This window comes from Anomalospiza imberbis, chromosome 3 (genome assembly GCF_031753505.1).
Source record: "Anomalospiza imberbis isolate Cuckoo-Finch-1a 21T00152 chromosome 3, ASM3175350v1, whole genome shotgun sequence".
In the NCBI taxonomy this organism is placed as follows: Eukaryota; Metazoa; Chordata; class Aves; order Passeriformes; family Viduidae; genus Anomalospiza; species Anomalospiza imberbis.
Genome location: NC_089683.1, coordinates 80,069,726 through 80,090,372, shown reverse-complemented (window position 1 = coordinate 80,090,372; position 20,647 = coordinate 80,069,726).

The following is a 20,647-nucleotide window of genomic DNA, read 5'->3' as shown; positions in this document are numbered from 1 at the left end:
TTCTACCATTAAATGTTGAGAGACACAAAGGGTAAGCAAATATTGATTAAAATTTGTTGGCTTTGATAATTGTTACTATAGCGGTACTTTTGACATCTCCCATAAATCATAATTTTCTTTGGATGCATGTTCTATAATATTAATAATCTATATTATTAAAGGTAGACTCTGCTGACAGTAGTTTATATTAATTTGTAAATGACAATAGGCCCTGCTTAAGGAAAATGGAGTCAAATTTCCCATGGGAAAATTTGACACTTTCTTGGATAGAAGAAAAATGGAGAGAAAAATAGTACTAATGATAAGTAGGGTTTTCTTCCCAGTAGCCAAACTCTGAGTGAATTCCTTTTTTTCCTTTGTTATGCTTTTCTACTATTTCCAGCAAATCTGCTCAGTTGGCATTTGGATACCTTCAGAAATGAGCTCCCAACATCTGTGAGGAGATAGTAACATAACTTACGTTGTTGTCATTTTTTCCTGCAGTACATGTAGGTATCATCATAAAACAGGATGGCAGTTTGTTTATAGAAAAGCAAACTTGCTTTTGGATTTTTTTGGAGGTGGTATTATGAAGGTTGGAAACTGTTTTAATCCATCTAACATTCTTGGACATAATGTCTAATTAATACAAGACCAACCAACATTTTGTTTCTGGAGACAAACATTGGAAAAAGTTTATAAGGGATGTTTTGATATGTATTGTCATTAAAACTGGTACTGTGCAGATTGCATCAAAGTCAGTCAAATAACATTAGCAACAGTGATCTGTAATAGCACAGAAGCAGTGATGTGCAGAGAAAGAGCTGCTGTGCTCATCCTCGGGGGAACATTATAGATTTATGTCAATTATACCAGGTAAGAATCTCTCCCATGATATATGGGTGTTACAGAGGTATGAAACTGCTGCCCCTGGGCAAAAAAGGTAGCATAGCTGTAGAAGCAATTTCCCCCTTACCTCCAGCTGTACGATGACATTTGTTTTTGAAAGCATTTCAATAAAGGAGAAAACCCAAAAATGCATTTTCTGTACTAATTTCAGATCAGACCAGATCGGTACATCTGCTAAAAACTAAGCTACTAACATAATTCCTATTTTTCCACACCATGTTTTGTCCTTTTCAGAATAACACTAGACCCACACATAGCTCCAAACAAGTGTTCCAGGACTGATCTACCCATGGTTATCTGTTTTGTACTGTATCTTTAGTGTGTGGCTGTCAGTCCTTATGGAAAGGCTCTTCACAGATTCTGTTGACTGACAATCAGATGTGTGGTTGTCCAGCTGAGAAAGGTTTTAAAATGGATGCTTATTTACCCTGAAAAATCTTTTGATCTTGCACTGGCAAAGAAAATTTGCCTTTCACACTCAACCTACAGAATCAGGGCATTCAGCATGACTCTAAATATCATGTATATGTTTAAGTTTGTTCTAGGAAGAAATATGAGACAGTCATCAGCTTGAATTGACCTTTACAGCTTTGCTTAATTCTGATTTTTACATGAAATCGTATTAAGTTACAGCAAATATGCACTGTGGTATATTGTTGCACTGTTATTGAGAAGGAAAAGGAATGTAACTCACAGAAAATGCTGAAGAGATTTGTGCCACAAAGCATCAGATTCACGCCTTATAAGCTGCAGAGACCATACATGTTAATTTAAAGATAATTTTCCATCCCAGCAGGAAACTACAGATTTTCAGAGAAGGTTCAGAGAAGTGCCTGATTTCAGACAATATCAGACCTGATACTGACAATGCAATTCTCAAAATTATAAAGATAACTAATACAATTTCATTCACTGCTTTTATTTTTTATGTCTAAGATTAATTTTCTCACTGAAGATCTGTATCTTTTCAAACATCTCAAATTGTGAAGATATCTTACCTGGTTTGATATGATTTTTTTTTAATAATTATATCTTTGTGCCAGTAATTTTAATGAAAGTTGAAAACATGAAAATATAGAAACTATATCTAATATTTCTAAAGGGAAAATATCTCAAACCCAGGAACCAGCATGTACATTTTGCTGCATATTCCAGCTAAATCAATAGAATTATTAATCTTTACTCAATTAACTATCTAGGTTTTTTCCAGTGGACAAAACTATATGTTTATTTTATGTGGAAGTGTGATAAACAATAAAAATTGGGCAGAAATATTTCCTATATCCCTTGATATGTGTTCACCTAAATTTCTTCCTGTATGCTCTGAAAAAGAGCAGTTTTCCATTTGTATCAGTGAATTGAGCATGTGGCTCAGACACTCCAGGGTAAAATAGTGTAAGATCATGGAGTCATTAAGGGGACATGAGAAGGGAGAACATTATGGAATCACCCTGCTGGGAGAATTGAACCAAGCCAAGAAGGGAAATGCTCTCCATTATTTGCCATATTTTGCAACTGGTGATCTTCAATGTAAGCTTAAAAAAGTTCCCTTTCCATGTTTTAGTCCAGTTGCAGAGATTTAAAAAGCTGCTCTCCTGTAAGGCTCAGAAGACTCACAGTGCAAGCATTTAAATAAAATACTCAGGAAGAAAATAGTGACCTGAAATGCAATAGGAAAAATGAGTGGATGGGTGTTATTTAATCATATAGTTTTAGTGCATCTCATGCATAGTTAACTTCCTTTCTTCTTTAATGTTTCATCCAAAGGACACAAGGGGTAGTGCTGGGATAATTCTGCAGCCACACATCACCTGCTGACAAGTCTATAACACTAATATCTGGTGTCTGTGAGTCTCCAAAAGTCACACTGATGAAATAAAACTTCCTCTTTCTCTGCAGGCTCTGTTGCAATGTATTGCACTAGGCATATATATGGGGTTGCACATTACAGAATGAAGTCCATTCAGATCTGTGCTTACATAGGCAATCAGTTGCAAAGTTTGGGAGGGGGCCACAAGCTCTTTAAGGTCTTAAGGACGGTGTCAAGTGCCTGGTAGAGGGATCTGAAACAGTTTTAAACAAGAGCAAAGTGTAGTTATCTGGGATTTGGTGTATGGAGAGAAGGTGATCTGGGGCATGTCTGCCTGAGAGGTTTTTCAGGCTGCCCAGGTGGCTTAAAATATCATATTAAAAAAAAAAAAAAACAAAAAAAGCTGAGCAAGTTCCAATTCAGCAGCCTGGCTGGGTAACTGAGCAATTCATCCACTTTCAGGGAGGCTCAGGCCACACCTCTCCCTTGGGAAAACTGCATTTAAAGATCATGCAAATAATATAGCCTTTTCTGGAGGGTGTATACTCCTCCCTAGGGCACTACTGCTGCAACTGCCAGTCTCAGCCTTGGAGTGAGCTGCATTCAACAAGCCCTTCAACAAGACCCAACACTCATCACCATCTCCTCCCAGAAGGAGACAGACCTGGACCAGCCAAGGCATACCAGGAAAGCTACAGAAAGCAAAGCTAAAATGCTTGCAAATAAACAAAGAAAAGGAAATATGGTACTTTCATTGCAGATCTTTAGTCAGGTGTCCAGCAAGTTTTAAGTGAGCTGGTCCTATTACCTTCTCCATTGATTTTTACAAACTTTAGATCTGGTCCATTGACTTCTGCCTGTTTGCCATGGCATATAAATATCCTAAAGGGCTGGAATGTAAAAAAGGAGTTACCTTAATTGCTTTTCCTCATGCCTTCAAGTACAAATATTACCTCCAGGGTTATATCTAAATCTTTTAAAATAGTAAACTATTCAACACACTCATTATTCTCTGCATGAAAAATTATTTTAATCTGCTATGAATATTCTGCTCTATAATTCACTATTCGGCAATCTTTAACAGGAAGAGAATGGAAAGGAAATTAACTCGTGTCAAGTCATGTTTTCTTCTAAGTCTCATACATACACTGAGAGAGAAAACAGATTAGCTCCTCCAGTACCCTGAATTTTTTTTTGTATTAATTGTCTTACATTTTTCTTCTTTTAAAACTAGTGTCCATGAATGTGAAGGACAAATGCATTAAGCTGAGTGAGGCATAATTTCTAAAGATGCTTAACATGGAAAATTAGATTTTCTGCTGAACCATGTCCATGGCTTGTAGTCCTCGTTCCTCTTGAGACCATTTTTACCAAGAGGTTTCAATTCACATAAGCCAGGACTTTGCTTTAGCATATGCAGGGTCACTGTCCTCATACCAGAGTTTTTAAGGGAGAGGAAGCAAAAGGTCTGTGTAGAGAATTAGATCTAAATGCACAATTTTGCATGGAGCTCTGACTGAAGAGCTGATTGTGTAGTGAGAGATGTCACTCCTTTCATGGCCTCATCTCCTTTTCTTAATGTTTGTCTCTTAGGATTCTCAGAGGGCTGGCTTATTTGATAAGAAATATCTAGTAGACTGTGATACTGAGAGGACACATAGGAAGAAGAGGTGAGTGCAGCTGATTGGCATAAGGAATGTTAAAAACCAACCATGCCATACCTTACTGGGATTTGTGAGCTTTTGCATAAGCAGCATAAAAAAAACCATCATGGCTCAGGAGTTTGGGGAGTTACTTAAAAATTCAGGGTCCTGGACTCAAACATCTGTTCTGTAAGAGGTTGCTGGCATCATTGCAGGCCTAAATTACTAGTTGTAGACCTAAAACAACTGAAAAGTCAACAGGAAATTTTGCTATATTACATTTTAAAAATGAAAAAGAGAACTAGTAGTTTCATGTCTCCTGCATAGGGATATTGGAAGGCTAACTATATCAAAGGCATGGTCCATAATTTCCATGAATGGAAGTGGCAATGGGATCTGTATAAGATTTGGTCCTTAGATTTGGTCCTTATATCTGAGGAAATAGTAGCACTTCCAAGATCCATAAGCAAAGATATAAATAAGTTAGTACCTTAAATCAGCAGATAAATGCTAATGATGTGGTAATTTTGAGAATACCAGAATGCCATTACTTTCTAAAGAGTGATAAAAGCAACCATCTCTGTCCTTCTTTGGCCCTGTTCTCCACATAATTTCCCTGCTGGCTGCATGACCTAATTTTTCTTTTTCCTCTCACTCAAATCTTATAGAAAATTTCCATGTGGATCTTTTAGCTCATTTTCCACTGTATTTCATTCTCTTGAAGTTCCTGGTTTTGTAACTCAGAGAAGGAATCCTGCAGTAATTCTGCTGACAGGAACTGTTGATGCCTGTACATCAACACGAGCCCAGATTTGTTTCTTTGCAGGCAATGGCTGAGGTCAAAACTGGTGCCCCCTGCCACTGTGATGTTACAGAGGTGGCTCAGCACATTTCCATTTTCCTCATTTATCCTCTCCCTTCTCTTGTAACATCTACCTGAACGTTTAAAACAACAACTGTTAAAGCATACGGGGATGTTGTAGAGGTGAAAGAGTTAGTGATCTCTGATAATTTACCGTGTTTCAGAAATGCTGCCTTGTTTTGTTCACCAAGAGCTCAGTATTTTAGTGAGATCTAGCTGGAAAATAAAGTTCCAGAGAGAGGATATGTTTAAAACAAATGCTGTAGGAACATTTATGCAAAGCTATCACATAACAAAAGAATTGAAACTAAGCACAAAAAAGAAGGCGGAGCACTGCAGCAGTCCAACAAATGAGGTTGATCTGGCACAACAGCTAGGTTTCAATAACAGGAATGAAAGCTGGCACTGTGGCTGGCTTATGGTACATGTAAAAATTTTATTCTAAACATTTGTTTTCATTCATTCTTTTTTAATGAAACCTATATTTTAACAGTGGATTTGTCTATGGTGGCTTTGTGCTAGAAGTGTTTAAAAATACAGTGGAGAAGCTTTCAAGAACTTTTGGTCCATACCATCTGTGCAGGAATATGCAGTCAAGAAAGCTCAAAAATAGGGTAATATTTTAAAAAATAATAACACAAAGTGAACTTATGCTGGACTCATGATATATCTAAGAGGGACTGGACAGACAGGTTCTGGGAGGCAGAGTTACCATTCCCTCCACCCACCCTACTGCTTTTCCACAAGACACCTTAGGAGATTCACATCTTTCCCTCCTTGGAAAGACAACTGCTAATCCAGAGCCTCAGAGGTGAGAGAGACATTACCCTTTGTCTGGGTTCCTACTAGAACTGGTCTGCATTGTGAGCTGTTCTTCAAACACAAACTCATACAGATACTTAAAGGATATTACCTTCTGAACATTTTCTTAATGCCCTAAAGCAGAAGAAGGGTCCAGTAGCCCACATAACTTTTTCAGCAAAACAAAAAGACTAGAAGTCAGACCAAGCAATTTTAGAGCTACAAGAGCCCCTTTTTCTCTTCCTAAAGGAATAGTGTGAATAGTCAAGAATTTGGGCCAATCTAGACTTTCCATATGTACATATATCTTTTATCTGGTATGCTTTAAATTTCAACCAGAATCTTCAGCTTTCACTTGACAGTGCTCCTATGAAACATCAAAAGTATTTGCTTAACTTGGAGGAGGTTGGCAGCACAGTATTTATCTGGTTTGTATTTAAGGGCTAGTTTAAAACTTCTGGAGGCACTTTCATCTCACCATGTATTCATATGTGAATAGAGAATTTTAATAATTCATTTTGAGCTTTTTCTGCAAAGGTATTACTGCAGTTCAGAGTCTGTCTTCTTAATTACCTTCTCAGTCTTCACATCATGATATTCGGTTGATGATAATTCTCTTGATCCATGTGAAAGTAATAAGAATTTTTCTCCCAGGAAAGTTTTCAGATGTGGACACAGTTCTGGCCCAGGAGAGTCTGCATTTTGCTGATAATATTTTAACTTATGATAGTTCCTGGTACAGAGGTAACCACTGCCAGGGAAAAACGTACTTATTAAAATGCTAACTGAGTGTCTCCTCTGAAGTAATGATAACATCATCAAATTTCAGAACCATTGGGGCAGCTAAAGCTAGAGAATTGATTGACTCTCTTGCAAAGTGGCTCTAATTCAACTAATTAGATGTTGAATGGGTGTTAAAGTTCAGTCAGAGTGATTAATTTCTTTTACAGCAATTGTACCTCTCTCAGTTAAAGTTTCTGAAAGTTAAAATACACCATATTCACAGATAAAAACACAAAATAGCTTTGTGTTCAAATACCTATTTGTAAAATACTGCACCTGGCCTTTCACAATGAATACAAACCCTGGTCATGCTGTTCTATATAGAAGTCCCATGAAATAGGCAAATTTTCCAAAACAATTTCCCTAAGGTTTCCAAGACACTAGGTAAGAGATATATGCAACATGCTGGAAATAAGACTTTAAATTGTGTGGTCCTAAGGATCTGCTAGCAAGCTTAACTGCAGCCACAAAAGTCTTGGCAGGTGTGCTCCAGTGGATGCCCCCAATTCTGCCTCCCTCCTCAGATTGAAGGCAAGTAATATTTAAGTCATGGTCCATTAGAGCACCCCACCAACCCCTCTTTCCTGTGGCAGTAGCAGAAGGCAGTACAATGGCAGCTGTCTTTAGTACTTTATTGTGGTTCAAGCCAGGCAGCATCCAGCCCTCAGGCTGCAGTCCTACTAGAATTTCTTTGGAGGAAACCCTTTTTAAAGCAGGTCCCTCCCATGGTTGCTTGTCACTTTGCTGTACTGGCACTTTGCTAGCGCAGATGTTAGAGGGCTATGGGGAAAAAACAAAACAAAACAAAAAAACAAACAAGTCCAGGGTACTAATTCAGCTGGAAATTGTTTGGTTTTCCCTGGCAGGGTTGCTTCTCAACTAGGTCTGTTCCCCAGTTCAGGTAGTTGGGTGTCTGCATGAACTGCTGTGCTGGCACAGTGGAAGGAGCCATGTGCGGTTCCCTGGGCTCCTGCAGCTGGCATGAACAGGCCTGCCAGGGACTGCCACTGCTCCAGGCACCTAATGAGGCAGAACGCTGTCAGCCCTCCTTTCCTAATGGTCACTGAATTACACCTGGTACTAGACATAAAATAAACTATGGAAATAACTTGAGGAAAAAGATAGAAAAACTGAAACAATCAGCGGCACTTAAACTGCAGAAATGTGGTTTAATCAGAGCTTCATACTGTATCTGCAAGCTGTGGCTGCCAGTGGAGTGGAAAAAAATCAGTGTCCTCATTCCTGACAAGGTCTAGCACTAAAGGGCGTGACAGCTTTCAATTAACTCAGGAAGAGCAGGCAAACTATGAACCTGCAACAACACAGTCTGAGAAATGCAGCAGTGTCTGCAGAGGATGTGTGTACTTACAATTCATTATTAGGCAAACTGTGAGACAAATGAAATCTTAGGAAGACTTTCATTTTGCTGTCAGAAGGAGAACTGCAATCTTGCTGCTATGGGGAGAAACAGTACCAAAGTCTCCAAAAAAAAAAGGTAAGAATGCTCCTAAATTCTGAGGGGCATAATCCCATGGGGACAGCACTTGGAGCTCTGGAATTAAACCAGTAGCATCTTCTGAACAAAGGGATGGACACAGAAGAAAGGCAGACAGTGTCCTAACCCCACAGGTATGAGAGAGAATGTAGAACACTGCAGAGGGAGACCTGGGGGAGGAAGACACACAGAGGTCAGTGCTGGAGCCTGCAGGAAGCAATGGGGGGAGTGGTACACGTCAAGACACTTGAAGCACTTGGGAAGAGACACATGAGTGAAGATGGAGGTCATTGCTTCACATATCTGCACTCACAAGTAGTGTATGCACGGTAGGTGGTGAAGGAAAGCATTAAAGCTCTTAGAGGATTTTGTTCCCAGAGAAGCAGCTCACCTGATGTTTGTCTTGAAAAGAAGAGAAGCACTGTTTATGTCAAAATAACTATGTTGGACAAAAATGCATTAGTCAAGCAGCTGCTGGAAACAGTGAAAGTCACACTAAGAACAAACAGAAGCACTTGAAGGTAGAAAGGGTTTAGCTAAAAGTGACAGGGGGAAGGCTGTCACCCATCTGTGGGTGTTTGAACTATGTGTGTGAGTAAAGAGTATGGAAAAATTTGTAGTGGGATCAAGCTAAAACTATGTCAGTCCCTCTTCTACTCTAGACCATCTGATTAGAAAACAGGGAACCACAGCAAGTATGAAGAAGTCTTTTAGGAAGAAGCAAGTTCATCTGGGTCCAGAATAGAGCTGAGAGTACACAGAGACCCCAGTCACACTTGTGGGGTGTTAGCACAGATAACAGTGAAGAGCTATCATTTTCCACGAGATGAGAATGTGACCTTTATTATCTAACAGACATCTGGTGAGGACTGGAAGAAAGTGGAGTGAAGCAAATTAATGGTCATAATGTGGAAAAACAGAGAGCAATTATTTCATTTTTTTCTCAAAAGATAAAGTACCAGAATACCACAGAGGGAGTGTTTTATTTATTCTATTTTTTATTTTGAGTATTTTATTATGATAATGCCACACAAAGTGCACAAGAGCACACACTGTACTATTTTGTATATTTACTCTGATGAGCCCCAACAGAGTATTTAATATTTCTTTTTCTGACTGACCTGTTGTAGGAACTAAGTCTTGTCCAATGATCCTGAGAGTGTCAGAAATGTTTTATGTTAATTATATAAAATTCACAACATTGTGTAGAGTCTGTTTGCTTTCTTAAACATCCAACCACATGTTCAGTCACACTTGATTGTTCTTTTAAACTCAAATTCTGCCTCTTACCTGTTTGGATCACTGGCTTTACTTCATTGCTCTGTGAGCCTCTGCTCCATGATTATGTTTTAAAATAAAAAGTGATTGGGTAAAAGTTGTACTGATGAATTATGTGGAAAAATAATTACTTTGATGGTACTTCAGTAAACACAAGCACAAAGACCTTTCCATACAAATATTTCTATTGTTGATAATGTTACTCAGTTGATTCAGTAATATATGAAAGTTTTCATTCAAATGTTTACAATTTGTAAGCATAAAAAGAGTTAGTTGAGGCAAGTAGGGCTGAATCTGACAGCCTTCTGAGAGAGGTGAGGTTGCTGCAGGTCCATGCCTGAGGTCCAGCCAGTGGCAAGACTGACCCAGTAGGAGCAAGCACTCCGGTGCAGGTGTGTGACACACATACACACACAGATTGACACAGGCAGACACACAGAGCACACACAGGAACACAGACAATACCAATGTCCTCCTCTTCCTCCCATCTTTGCCAGCTTTGGATGAAGCTCTGTAAGTGGGAATATATACACATACCTGCATTGTGTGTTCCTCCAAAAGATACTTGCCAGACACTAAGCTATATTTCCCCTTGATAGTAATATTATTTTGGTGTCTTATAGGAAATATGAGATGGTAGAATCATCAATGTTTGGGGAGGATCTGACACTATATTAGAGGACTGGACAATGGCAAGAGTAAGCATACACATTATAATGAAGTAGAGGAAAAACTAGGTACATGCTAATCCTACATTTTAAAAAAAGAAATTATTTCCCTTGGCAAAAGATATTGGTCATTTACTGTAGACTCAAAGCTGACCATTTTTTCCTCTGGTACTTGATATCTTCATTACAGAAAATTCTCAGTGTCAGCAGAAATAAGTAATTGGTGGTTTCAGAAAAGAATGTATTCCACTCTGCTTTAAGCTTTCTGCCTGTCACCATCTATTTCTAATCGGGGCCTTTGCCACACACCTATGCCTCACACCTATTCCAGTTTCCTGCACAACAGATTGGGAAATTTGAAGTAAATAGTCAGACACACAGATGCAATTTTAAACACCAGTGTGTGCTTGGGGGCACTGGTTCATTGCTATTGTTCAAATGTCAGGTCTCAGGCTCCCTGAAAAATAAAGTGGCCTTGAAAATATAATTTTTTAAATAATCTCTTTAGGCTTGTCTCAGTTACAAGTCACTAAAACTGAGATAGTGAAGATTTTCTAAGGCTGGATGAGTTCTGCTGCTTTATTTTCCCTTCTCTCCCTGCCTTCTGCATAGCTTAACTGAGTTTCTTAACTTTATCTGTGGATGGGGAATTTGAGTAGAATAGAAGCCATTATTCAAACAAGCCTGAACATGGCTAGTGTGGGATTGTTAGAGCTGATAACACACAAGACAGTTCTGAGGAGCAGGAAAATGAAAGGTAATTATGCAGTAAACAAGGTTTGCTTTTGTCTGAGCCTGTGGGTTGGTACATTTTCAAGCTACCATTTTGCCTGACTGAAGTTCTCTGATCTTTGCTCTGCCGCAGAAAAGGAGCATACCTACCCTTGGAGTGTTGTGCCTTTCCCAAAGAGGACATCAAGCAAGGGTGGAACAGGAGCCAAGCTTAAGAACCCCAATAAAGTGCTGCTGGTTCCTAGTACAGAACACATCTCTGACAGAGATGCCCTGCAGCTCTGCCCAAAATGCACTGGATTATAATTCTTTTAAAATGCACTTTTAAATTGATGCATCACTTTTAAAATGCACAAACTGTAGGAAAAGATTTTGTCTTTCTTGAAGTGGGCCTCCTTTGTATTCTTCACTGACGGCCCTGTGGATGCAGACAGATGGCTTTCTAATCTGGAAGCACAGGGCATAGCTAACCTTATCCTCTCAAGTATATCAGTGACATTTTCCTGATGAAAACTTAGGATTTCCCTGAATAATTGATTTGCCTAAAATTTAGTTTCCCTTTCATCCAGTTGTTTTTATAGTCACCCAGAAAAGGATGTTTGTAAATGTTTTGATTTCCTTCTCTGGAAAGCCTTAATCTTGTTTTCCTTGCTGGCCTGGCACAAAGACAATGGTGGCATTAACCCAGGAATGATCATGAAGAAGAAAGCGTGTCTCCAAGACGTCACATCAAGGTAACCAAACATTTGGAAGCAAACTCTTGCCCTTGCAGCAACCAAAGCCAACCCTGCTCTCATGCCCCAGAACAGCTATGCAACTATGGCTGCCACACTCTGCTCCCTCCTCTCCCAGACAAATAAACAAAAGGATGTTATTTTGCTCTTTTTAGATGAGAGTTGTGGACCTCTCAGTCCTGCATGGGGGTAATGAAAAGGGTACCCTGTCTCTTTTTAACTGTTGTGCAACAACATATCAATATATTAGAACTGAATGCTTTTCTCACAGCCTATCCTGGTTTTGAAGATATTTGCCTTCTTTCTTTACATGAAATTCAAGTGAAGCCCAAAGATGAGCATGTTTTCTAGGTCGAGCATTCCAGTTTGACTCAGTTTAAAAGAGCAAGGTACATCTGTTACTCATAACAGTGCAAAATCTGACATGCACCACACCAAGAAAAAAGAAAATAGAGCTTTAAATATATATGTTAACTGTGGGAATAAAAAAAGCCCAGAATGGACCCAATTTAGCCATAAAATTAAACTGTATATCTAAAAGTTTTATACATTTTAATTATTTCTTGACCAAGTTGTGAGGACAAATTTTATAGCTATTAGGATCAATTGGGAAATTGGATAAGGCATAAAAGAAGAAGATAATGAATGCTACTGCATACGGAAATGAGCAAAGCTGCAATACTCAGGTAGTAATGGGGAAGATTACATTTATATTATAGATGAAGGTACTGTTCAGTAGTAATACAAGCCAGTTGTAATGTCATCAAGGAAAGAAAGACATTTCCATTTAGAAACCACACTCTGTTGATTATTTCTATAGATGTAAAATAAAAATTTTGTTTCTGGTGCAACTTTATTGGAATTCTTGCTCATACCCAATCTCTAAACTTTCTTGTGACATGACACAGGTATTTTGTCCCCTATGCTATCGTGATGGAACAAGTGTTTGTAAATAAAATTTTTGTGATAGCTCTACACCCAAATACCTACTAGATTTGTTTAGCTGGAGGTTCTTTTATCAATAGTGAAAACACTTATTTGGTTTGAAAAAACAGATAATGTTGGAGAAGAAAAGAATATATCCTTTATTTATATCTTATATATACAAACCATAAATAAAAAAAAATCATAGTTGCACGGATGAAACTCTGAAATCTGTAGTGTTCTTGAACTGGTAATATTCTTGCAACCATGTTAATAGGATATAAGTACTTCTTAGAGCTCTGTTATTTGAATTTTTGTATTCACATGGTTGCAAAATCACTTAAGATATGTTTATCACTCTTTGTATATGTATTTATATTTATTACATATTTCTTTGCATTGCAGCTAATTGCATAGGTGAAAAAAAGTATGCAAAAAATATAGCAGGATGGCTAAGCAAATGTTAACAAAAATGAGCTGGAAAGATAGATAGCAGGAATGATGGTGGGAAATCTCTGTTTTAAAGAAGAAAAAGCTGAAAAGTGCTCTGCCAGATGGAGAAATGGCTTTAGGTATCAAAATCCAGCTGAGTCATAGAGTTATTAATCGGTAAAAAAGTTTAGCAAAATTTGATTGCTTGGTACCAGCTTTCACGTGACAAATTTGGCTTTTTGGCTTAAGATACTTTTCAGAATGTGGAACAGGAGGGAGGGGATATTTATGAGAATGAGAAAAAATATGAAAGAAAAGAAAATCAAGTGATTAGCATCATCATATGGGAAAATGCCAAATTGCTTTCAGCTTGCTGAGGTGTTGTGCCACAGCATATTTTTTTTTTGTCATTGTAGACATTAAACAACAACTGTTTTCCTGGTTTTAATTTTTCATATTACCCTACATTAACCCAAGCAAAGTAGAAAAATGCTGTAATTTGGATATATATATATATATATATATATATATAAGTTCATAAATATGGTAACAACTCCCAGGAAGTTTTGGTGAATTTTGGTAATGAATACAGCCCTGTCTTAAGCTTCATTTTAGAAGACAGTAAAGCAGCTGTGAGTGGGACCAGAAATGAATGAGTGCATTGGTTTGGTAGGTAAATCCAGTGAAACACATGGCATGACTCCAAAGTTGTGTAAAATTTAAGCAGAGCAATGCTGTAAGGAATGAAGGTTGATAGGACAACAGAACAGGAGATGAAAAGAGAAAGCTTAAAGTAGCAACTTAGAACAAATTCCTTGATATGGTATTTTTTCTACAGATTTGTATGAAACTCAGTAATTACTATGGCTTTGACCTTGGAATCTCCACAGATTTTCAGAGCATCTAATCATACATGATGGTGTTCACACAAGACCATTTGATCTGTTAGCCTGAGTTTTCATCTGCATGGAGGCAATTTCACATCACAACAGATGTAGAGAGGGAGGAGAAGGCTTATAAGAAAGTGGCTACATATCTAAATTTTCACACTGAGAGTCTCAAGAACAGTGCCCTGAGAGCTGATTATTACTGAAGGATTCCAGAGTGGAAACCACAAATATAGCATGGAAATTGGTCTTTGGGCTGCCGGGTTGGGTGGCGTGAACATAAATACAATATAATACAATAGCTATTTGGTTTTTTTTTCAATTTCCTCTCTGCCAATTTGTAGGCAAGTAGTCCTCTAAGTATTTATTTTTGGTTTTAGTTTTTTATTGTCACCACAAAACACCGGGAAGGTTTTGATCATTTATTCAATCAAGGTGCTGTACATTTTTTCCTAACCAAAATATATTTGTGAAAAGGTCAGAATATAGCTAATTGAACTTCAAAAGAATTATTGGCTTAAAAGACTTAGTGACATGAATGGCTTTAGAATTTATCCAAACAGAACAAGCAATTTTTATTTTGCTTATGCTAAGGAAAAGTGCCATGCAATGTCTAGATCCTATAGAACAACTTGTTCAGATGTGCCATTCCTATACTTTTTGTCGAGAAAAGGAAGATGTTGAAGTTCAGAGTTGGGTCAAGAAAAATATCAGTGGTAATGCAGAGGAAAAGACCTCTCTTCTTCTAAATTCTGGGATATCCAGGCAGAGTTTGCACCTCAGGACACCATAATGCACAAATTCAAACCAGTGTCCCTGATATTTGCCTTCCAATTTTTGCCGTCCAATTTTTGTGAAAATACTTTATATCTAGCAGTGTATTGGATTTCAAGTTGGTTAAGTTTGAATAATTATGCATTGTCTAAAGACATTCATCTGTTGCTCAGTTTAAATAGCAATCTAAAATTATGACAAAATATGTTGTAGGAAATGGTTTTCTCTTTTTATTTCTCTTTTGCTTTGCAAATAATTATTAGAAGTAGTTGACAGAGAAAGATGATGACATAAATGAGTCCATATTTTTATGTCACTTTTTATTAATTAGGAGAGTAACAGAACATAACAATTTTGAGCACCTACCTGACTCTCATAATGTTTCCCCTTCATAAGTAATTTTGCAATGTGCCCATTATTTCAAGAGAAGCAATTAACTATCTCTTTTTTAAACTTGAAGTGATCCTTGTTCAGAGAGGATGATAATCTTACTTGTGACAATTTTCCATAGGGTATATAGGAGAAAGTGCAGTAGGTTCCAGCAAAAACTCCCCAAAACAATTGCCAAAAGTCTGACACTCACAGCTTTCTTGGTGAAAATTGGCTTTTTCTCTGCAATTTGGGAACTCACTGTATTATTGATGCCTACATTAGACAGAGTGCTGCATATGCTGCTCCCTTTTCTCTTACCCCTCATCACACAGCTGTGTTTTAAAGTGGTGCCCAGGGAAAAGCAGTATTGCAGGCACTGCCACAGGAATCTTGCTTCAGGGCAGTGATACACAAGGTTCCTGTGCCAGGATAGCCCCAGGAGAATAAAGGCTTACAGTACAGAGGGGTCAGAAGGGATGGATGCATTCAAGTAGTTAGAGTAAAGGCCAGAAGTAGAAAACAGCTTTCTGCCTCTTCTGTATCTGAAAACTCCTTGCAACATGGTGATGTGGGACAGGCAGTGCTGGGACTGCAGGAATGCGTGGAGTTAATTGGACAGCAGCAGTTATGCAAGAAGCACTGAGGAAGAAAAGTAAAAACTCCAAAGCAGACACTTGAACAAAGTTTCTTCAAGCTGTGTTTTGAGGCATGTTGAGTGCCACAAAGGGGGAAATTAATCTAACAAACTGGTATCCTCAAAACTAGATTCTCCCGTGGCTGCTTCTTGTCAGAGCAGCTGGCGCCTGTGTGCCAAAGGGAAAGTTTTCTCAGCAGGAGCTGCTTAAATGTAAAGAAATCAAGCTTTTTCTGCAGTGTTAAACTCATTAGTCAGTTATAAAGAATCTGGAATATTTGGAGACTCAATCAATGAAGTGAGATAGATAATTTTCCATTGTTCAGGAAAGATACTAACCAGTACCTCTAGGTTAGATCCCTTACAGATAGCAGAGATGCTGTCTATAGCAGAGATGCCCTCCTAGCATTTCCTGATTTACAGGACAGTGAGGACCATCTACCCTACTGCCAAAAGCTCACCTCTGCTTGCCCAAGTCTGTCAAGTCTCAGACCTACTGAACAGGATGCAGACCTTTGATTCCTTCACCATACTCATTTGCTGCCATGCTAGGCTTTAGTATGTTCAAAGCATCGTGGCACAGCCCCTTCCCAGTCCCAGTGCACACAAACACTGTTCACCTTGCCAGCCAACATCTTTCCCTCATGTATGCAGGAGCTGGGTCATGGGGAAAGATGGGTTGCACCAGTGCACTGAGCTGGAAACAGAAGCAGCATTCAGCTTCTCAGCTGAGAGTGAGCTGTGAGGACACCTGAACAAAGACTGTCACTTCATAGCAAATAGCATTTGACAGCTGTCGTTTCTCTGAAATAAATCATCTTTTCTCAATATTTTCAAAATAATCCATACTTCCAGTGAACAGGAATCATTGCAGTTCCTTCTGGCACAGGACTTCTCATCTTTTCCCATTTCCTATTGCCTGTTTGTCTGGGAGCTTTCATTCCCATGTAATTCACATCTGTGGAAAGGCCACACTGTGGGATTACCATGTTGTGAATTACAAACTACAAAAGAAGATACTGTGCTGGGAGAATGGGCTTCAACCTGAGGTATATGGCTTTGTTGGCCCTGACGGGGGAAACCCTCCTGGAGCAATTCTGTGTCAGGAAAAGGAGACGCACAGGACTTTTTTGGTCTTCATCTTCTTGTTTTATTGTTATCTTATCAAAACTTCAGCATGCTGTCTGCACCCAGACTGTTCATGCAGGAAAATTGCACAAAAATGGCTAACAATCTTGTGTTACAAGGCCTTTTAAGCCTAATCAAAAACTAAATTGCCCAATTAAGAAGTGACACCTAGATTATTTCCCTTTCTAACCCAATAACTGACCCCTAAAGACCCGCAATGGGGATTTTTCTGCCTAATCACGAGATACCACCAAACCCATGAAGAAGGAAGAAGAAGGAAGAAAAAGGACCCGAGACAACACCCTGTATCCTCCATCTTGTACCCATCTACAATATGCTAAAAATCCTAAAATCTAAATTTCTCACCCAAGTGACATACCATACTACTCTCTAGAATCTATTTTACACTTTTGTGGTCTCTACTTTTTGTTGAGGTTTTGGAGGCTTTCTCCATGAATGAGGGTCAAAGTCAGTGCTTCCCTGGGATTCAGAACCCCTCAGGGCAGACAGAGAAATATTCCCCTTGCCCTGGGTTTCCACAGAGGTGGAGTCTGCCAGTGGCTGGGTTGAAAGGTGTGTGAACACTCCTCATGCCTACTGCTATTCCTGCAGTAACTCTTCATGCAAATGGGCTACACCAATATAGTTTCATCTTTGGCAGAAAAATGTCCCAAGCACTGTTGGCATGGATGAAGAATATGGATTTGTTGGCTATTTATTGAGCAGATCAGAAATGCTCCCAGGAGGGGAATGTAAGAAGAAATTCTTTACTGTGAGGTGGTGAGGTACTGGAAGATGTTGCAGAGAGAATCTGGGGATGTCCCAGCCTGTAAGCATTCAAGAACAGCTGGATGGGACTCTGAGCAATCTAGTCCTGTGGAAGCCATCTCTCCATGACAAGGGGGTTGAAACTAGCTGACTTTAAGCCCCTTCCAGCCCAAACCATTCCATGAATCTGTGATAATTCTATCAAAGCGGCTGGCTCAGCTAGTGAGTGATGGTGTGTCATGGTTTGACACTGGCGCGATGCCAGCGCCTCCATGAAAATGTACCTTTTTAGATAATTGCTGTGAGATGTGATCAGGAACAGAGCAGAGCAGGCCCAAACTTAGTAACAAAGGAAAGAACTTTATTAAACTACTACTACTATAAAAACTACAAACACTAAATCCTGGATGAAGACTTTCCAAAACACCCCTCCTCCTCCCACCTAATTTCTAAACAAACTCAACAGTGAGACACCACCCAGGATCCTGGTCAAGTTGCCACCCTTCAGATATTCAAGTACTCAATCTTTCAAGAGAGACAGGAGTCTCTCTTGTGCCACAGACCCCCCCAGGAAACACAATTGCCACCCTTGTGTTTCCATGTCACACATGGCAACCGCCCGGAGAAAATCTGCCATGGTGACACTCTCTTTTCCATGTCACAGTGCTCTCACCACCGTGCATGGACAGACTGCTCATAGGGCTCCTTTAAGGATGCTTTGCCGTGGACCAAAAGAGACAACAGTTCAGTTTCTCATCTTGGGACTACAGTCCCCCCCATTTTGCCCTGGGGCTGAGGGTTCAAGAACAGAGGTCTTTTTCTCCTCTTCTTCTTCCTTGAAGATAGAGGGCTTCTCTACACCTTCTCCAACTCTCCTCTGTTCTCTCTACTCCTCTGCTGGTAATCACTGAAACAGGTCTCTTGACCCACCAACGCACCCCCCTAAGTGCATCTTCTGTTAGGAGAATTTGGTTCAGTCTATGGCTAACAAGAAAAGTCCAGCCACAAGCCACTCCATCATCTCCTTCCAACTCGAGAATTTCTTCTTCCATCATCTCAGATCCCAGACTGTCTCTCTTCTACTTCAAATCAAGGAGGAGTAATATTTTACAAAGCCTTCATTTCTCAGGAAAGGGTTAAAAGCTCAGACTCCCTGGACGGCTGATATCTCTGCCCAGCAGCCGATTCGCAAGACCAAGGCTGGGCACCTTCCCCCCACTCCTTCTCCTCCGCGCCGGCAAAGTTACAGGTGCCGTCCGGACTCTCTATCTCTTCCCTCTGGGGGGGGGGAATGACAAAGGCATCTCCGCTTCTCTCCACCCTTCCGTCCACAGGAGCTGGCTTGGTTCCAGTCCTTCTACCCCTCGGCTCACCTCGACCAGGCCTCATGGCTCCCCCTCCCCCACCCAGCCCCATGGCTGGGCAGGGGAGGTCTGCACAGCACCTTGACCGGAACCCAAGAGAGCAAGCTCTTGGGAGTTCTTGCTTTTAACCCCCTGTGTTCTCAGAGGCGTATCCCTATCTTCAGTTGTCACTTCAGGTGCCAATATCCAAACTTGACCACTGATTGGTTTGACTCAACTTCCTGAAAAAAAATCACTTCCATGTCAAACCACGACATGGTGACATTGAGGGGCTCTCTGAAGCCCAGGTACTATGAGTTTTTCCTCAGGTACTGCCACTGGGGCAAGCTCAGAGTGCCCAGTAGAATATGACATTAACAATCTTGCCAGGGATGCTGTTGCAAGATAGTATAGAAATAGCCACTATGAACTTGGCCTTGTGCTCTTTTTTCACCATATCTTATAAACAAGACAACTGAAGCACAACAAAAACATTCAAGCTGTTACAGAGGCTACCCAAGCTGAGTATATTTTAACATGATCTGAAACCCACAAGCCAACTGCAGGCTATTCTACGTCTGGCCCTAAATACAGCTTCTTCTCTTAGTTGATAATTGCTTCCCTAAAAGAGTTTCAATTGGTCCCACCTGTCCTGGACTGCTGACACAATTCCTGCATCAGGAAGTAATTGTGTTTTGAAGGTCCACTCTTTTCCTGGAACAAAAAGAAGAAATAGAAACTGCTATTTCTGCTTTTGGGCTGATTAATCCCATAAGAGATATTGAAAAGGAGGAATAATTTTTCTGTTCTGGGAAAGAAGTACCTATAAGAACCATGTACTAGATAAATAAGTAGGTTGATTTTCTCAGATTCTCACATTTTCACAAATTTTTTTTACTCAGATTTTTGATAGTTGCATCAATAATATTTTAAACACATTTAATTTTAAAGCAAATGATGGAAAAGAATGGAAAGAAAGTGAACAGAGTAAAGAAAAAACTAATATAAATAAAAAGATCATATCTTGTGGCAAGCTTGAAGAAATATCAAGAAAGATAATTTTATCAATGTATTACCCTGTTTCTCATGTCTCTGTTCCTAATTTCTGTAGTGGTGGCTTCCCTTTTAATACTCTGCATAATGTCTTCCTTTGCCTCTCACTCCTCTTGTTGGACCAGTCTTTGCCTACCACAATTTGTAATGCTGACACCTTCCACCATTTCTGATTTTTTTCCAGCAAATGTGAGTACCTTTCTTGCACCTGGGTAGATCTACCCCTCTATCTCACCAGATCTCCCACTGCCACAATGCACCACTATGTGCTGGTATGCCAGTGCCACTGTGGCTTATGGTGACAACTTTTGTGTCATTGCTTATCTTCTTTCCTTTGAAGAAGACTATTTTTCTTTTTCATATAAAGATCCCTGAAGTTCATGTCCATAGCAATAAACTGTTGGAAGAGACTATTAACATGGAAGAGACTATTAACACAGAAGAGAAAAAGACATGGATTCTTCCAAGACAGATAAGAAGAAAAATTGCAGGCACAAGAGAGGGCTAGCCTGAAGAACTGAAGGGAACAATAATACCACAGCCTGAAAATGAGGAGTGCAGGCATCAAGCTTTCTGATTCACTACTGAGTAATTAAACATAAGTATGGTCTATCTTTAAGGAGTTTTAACTCTTTACG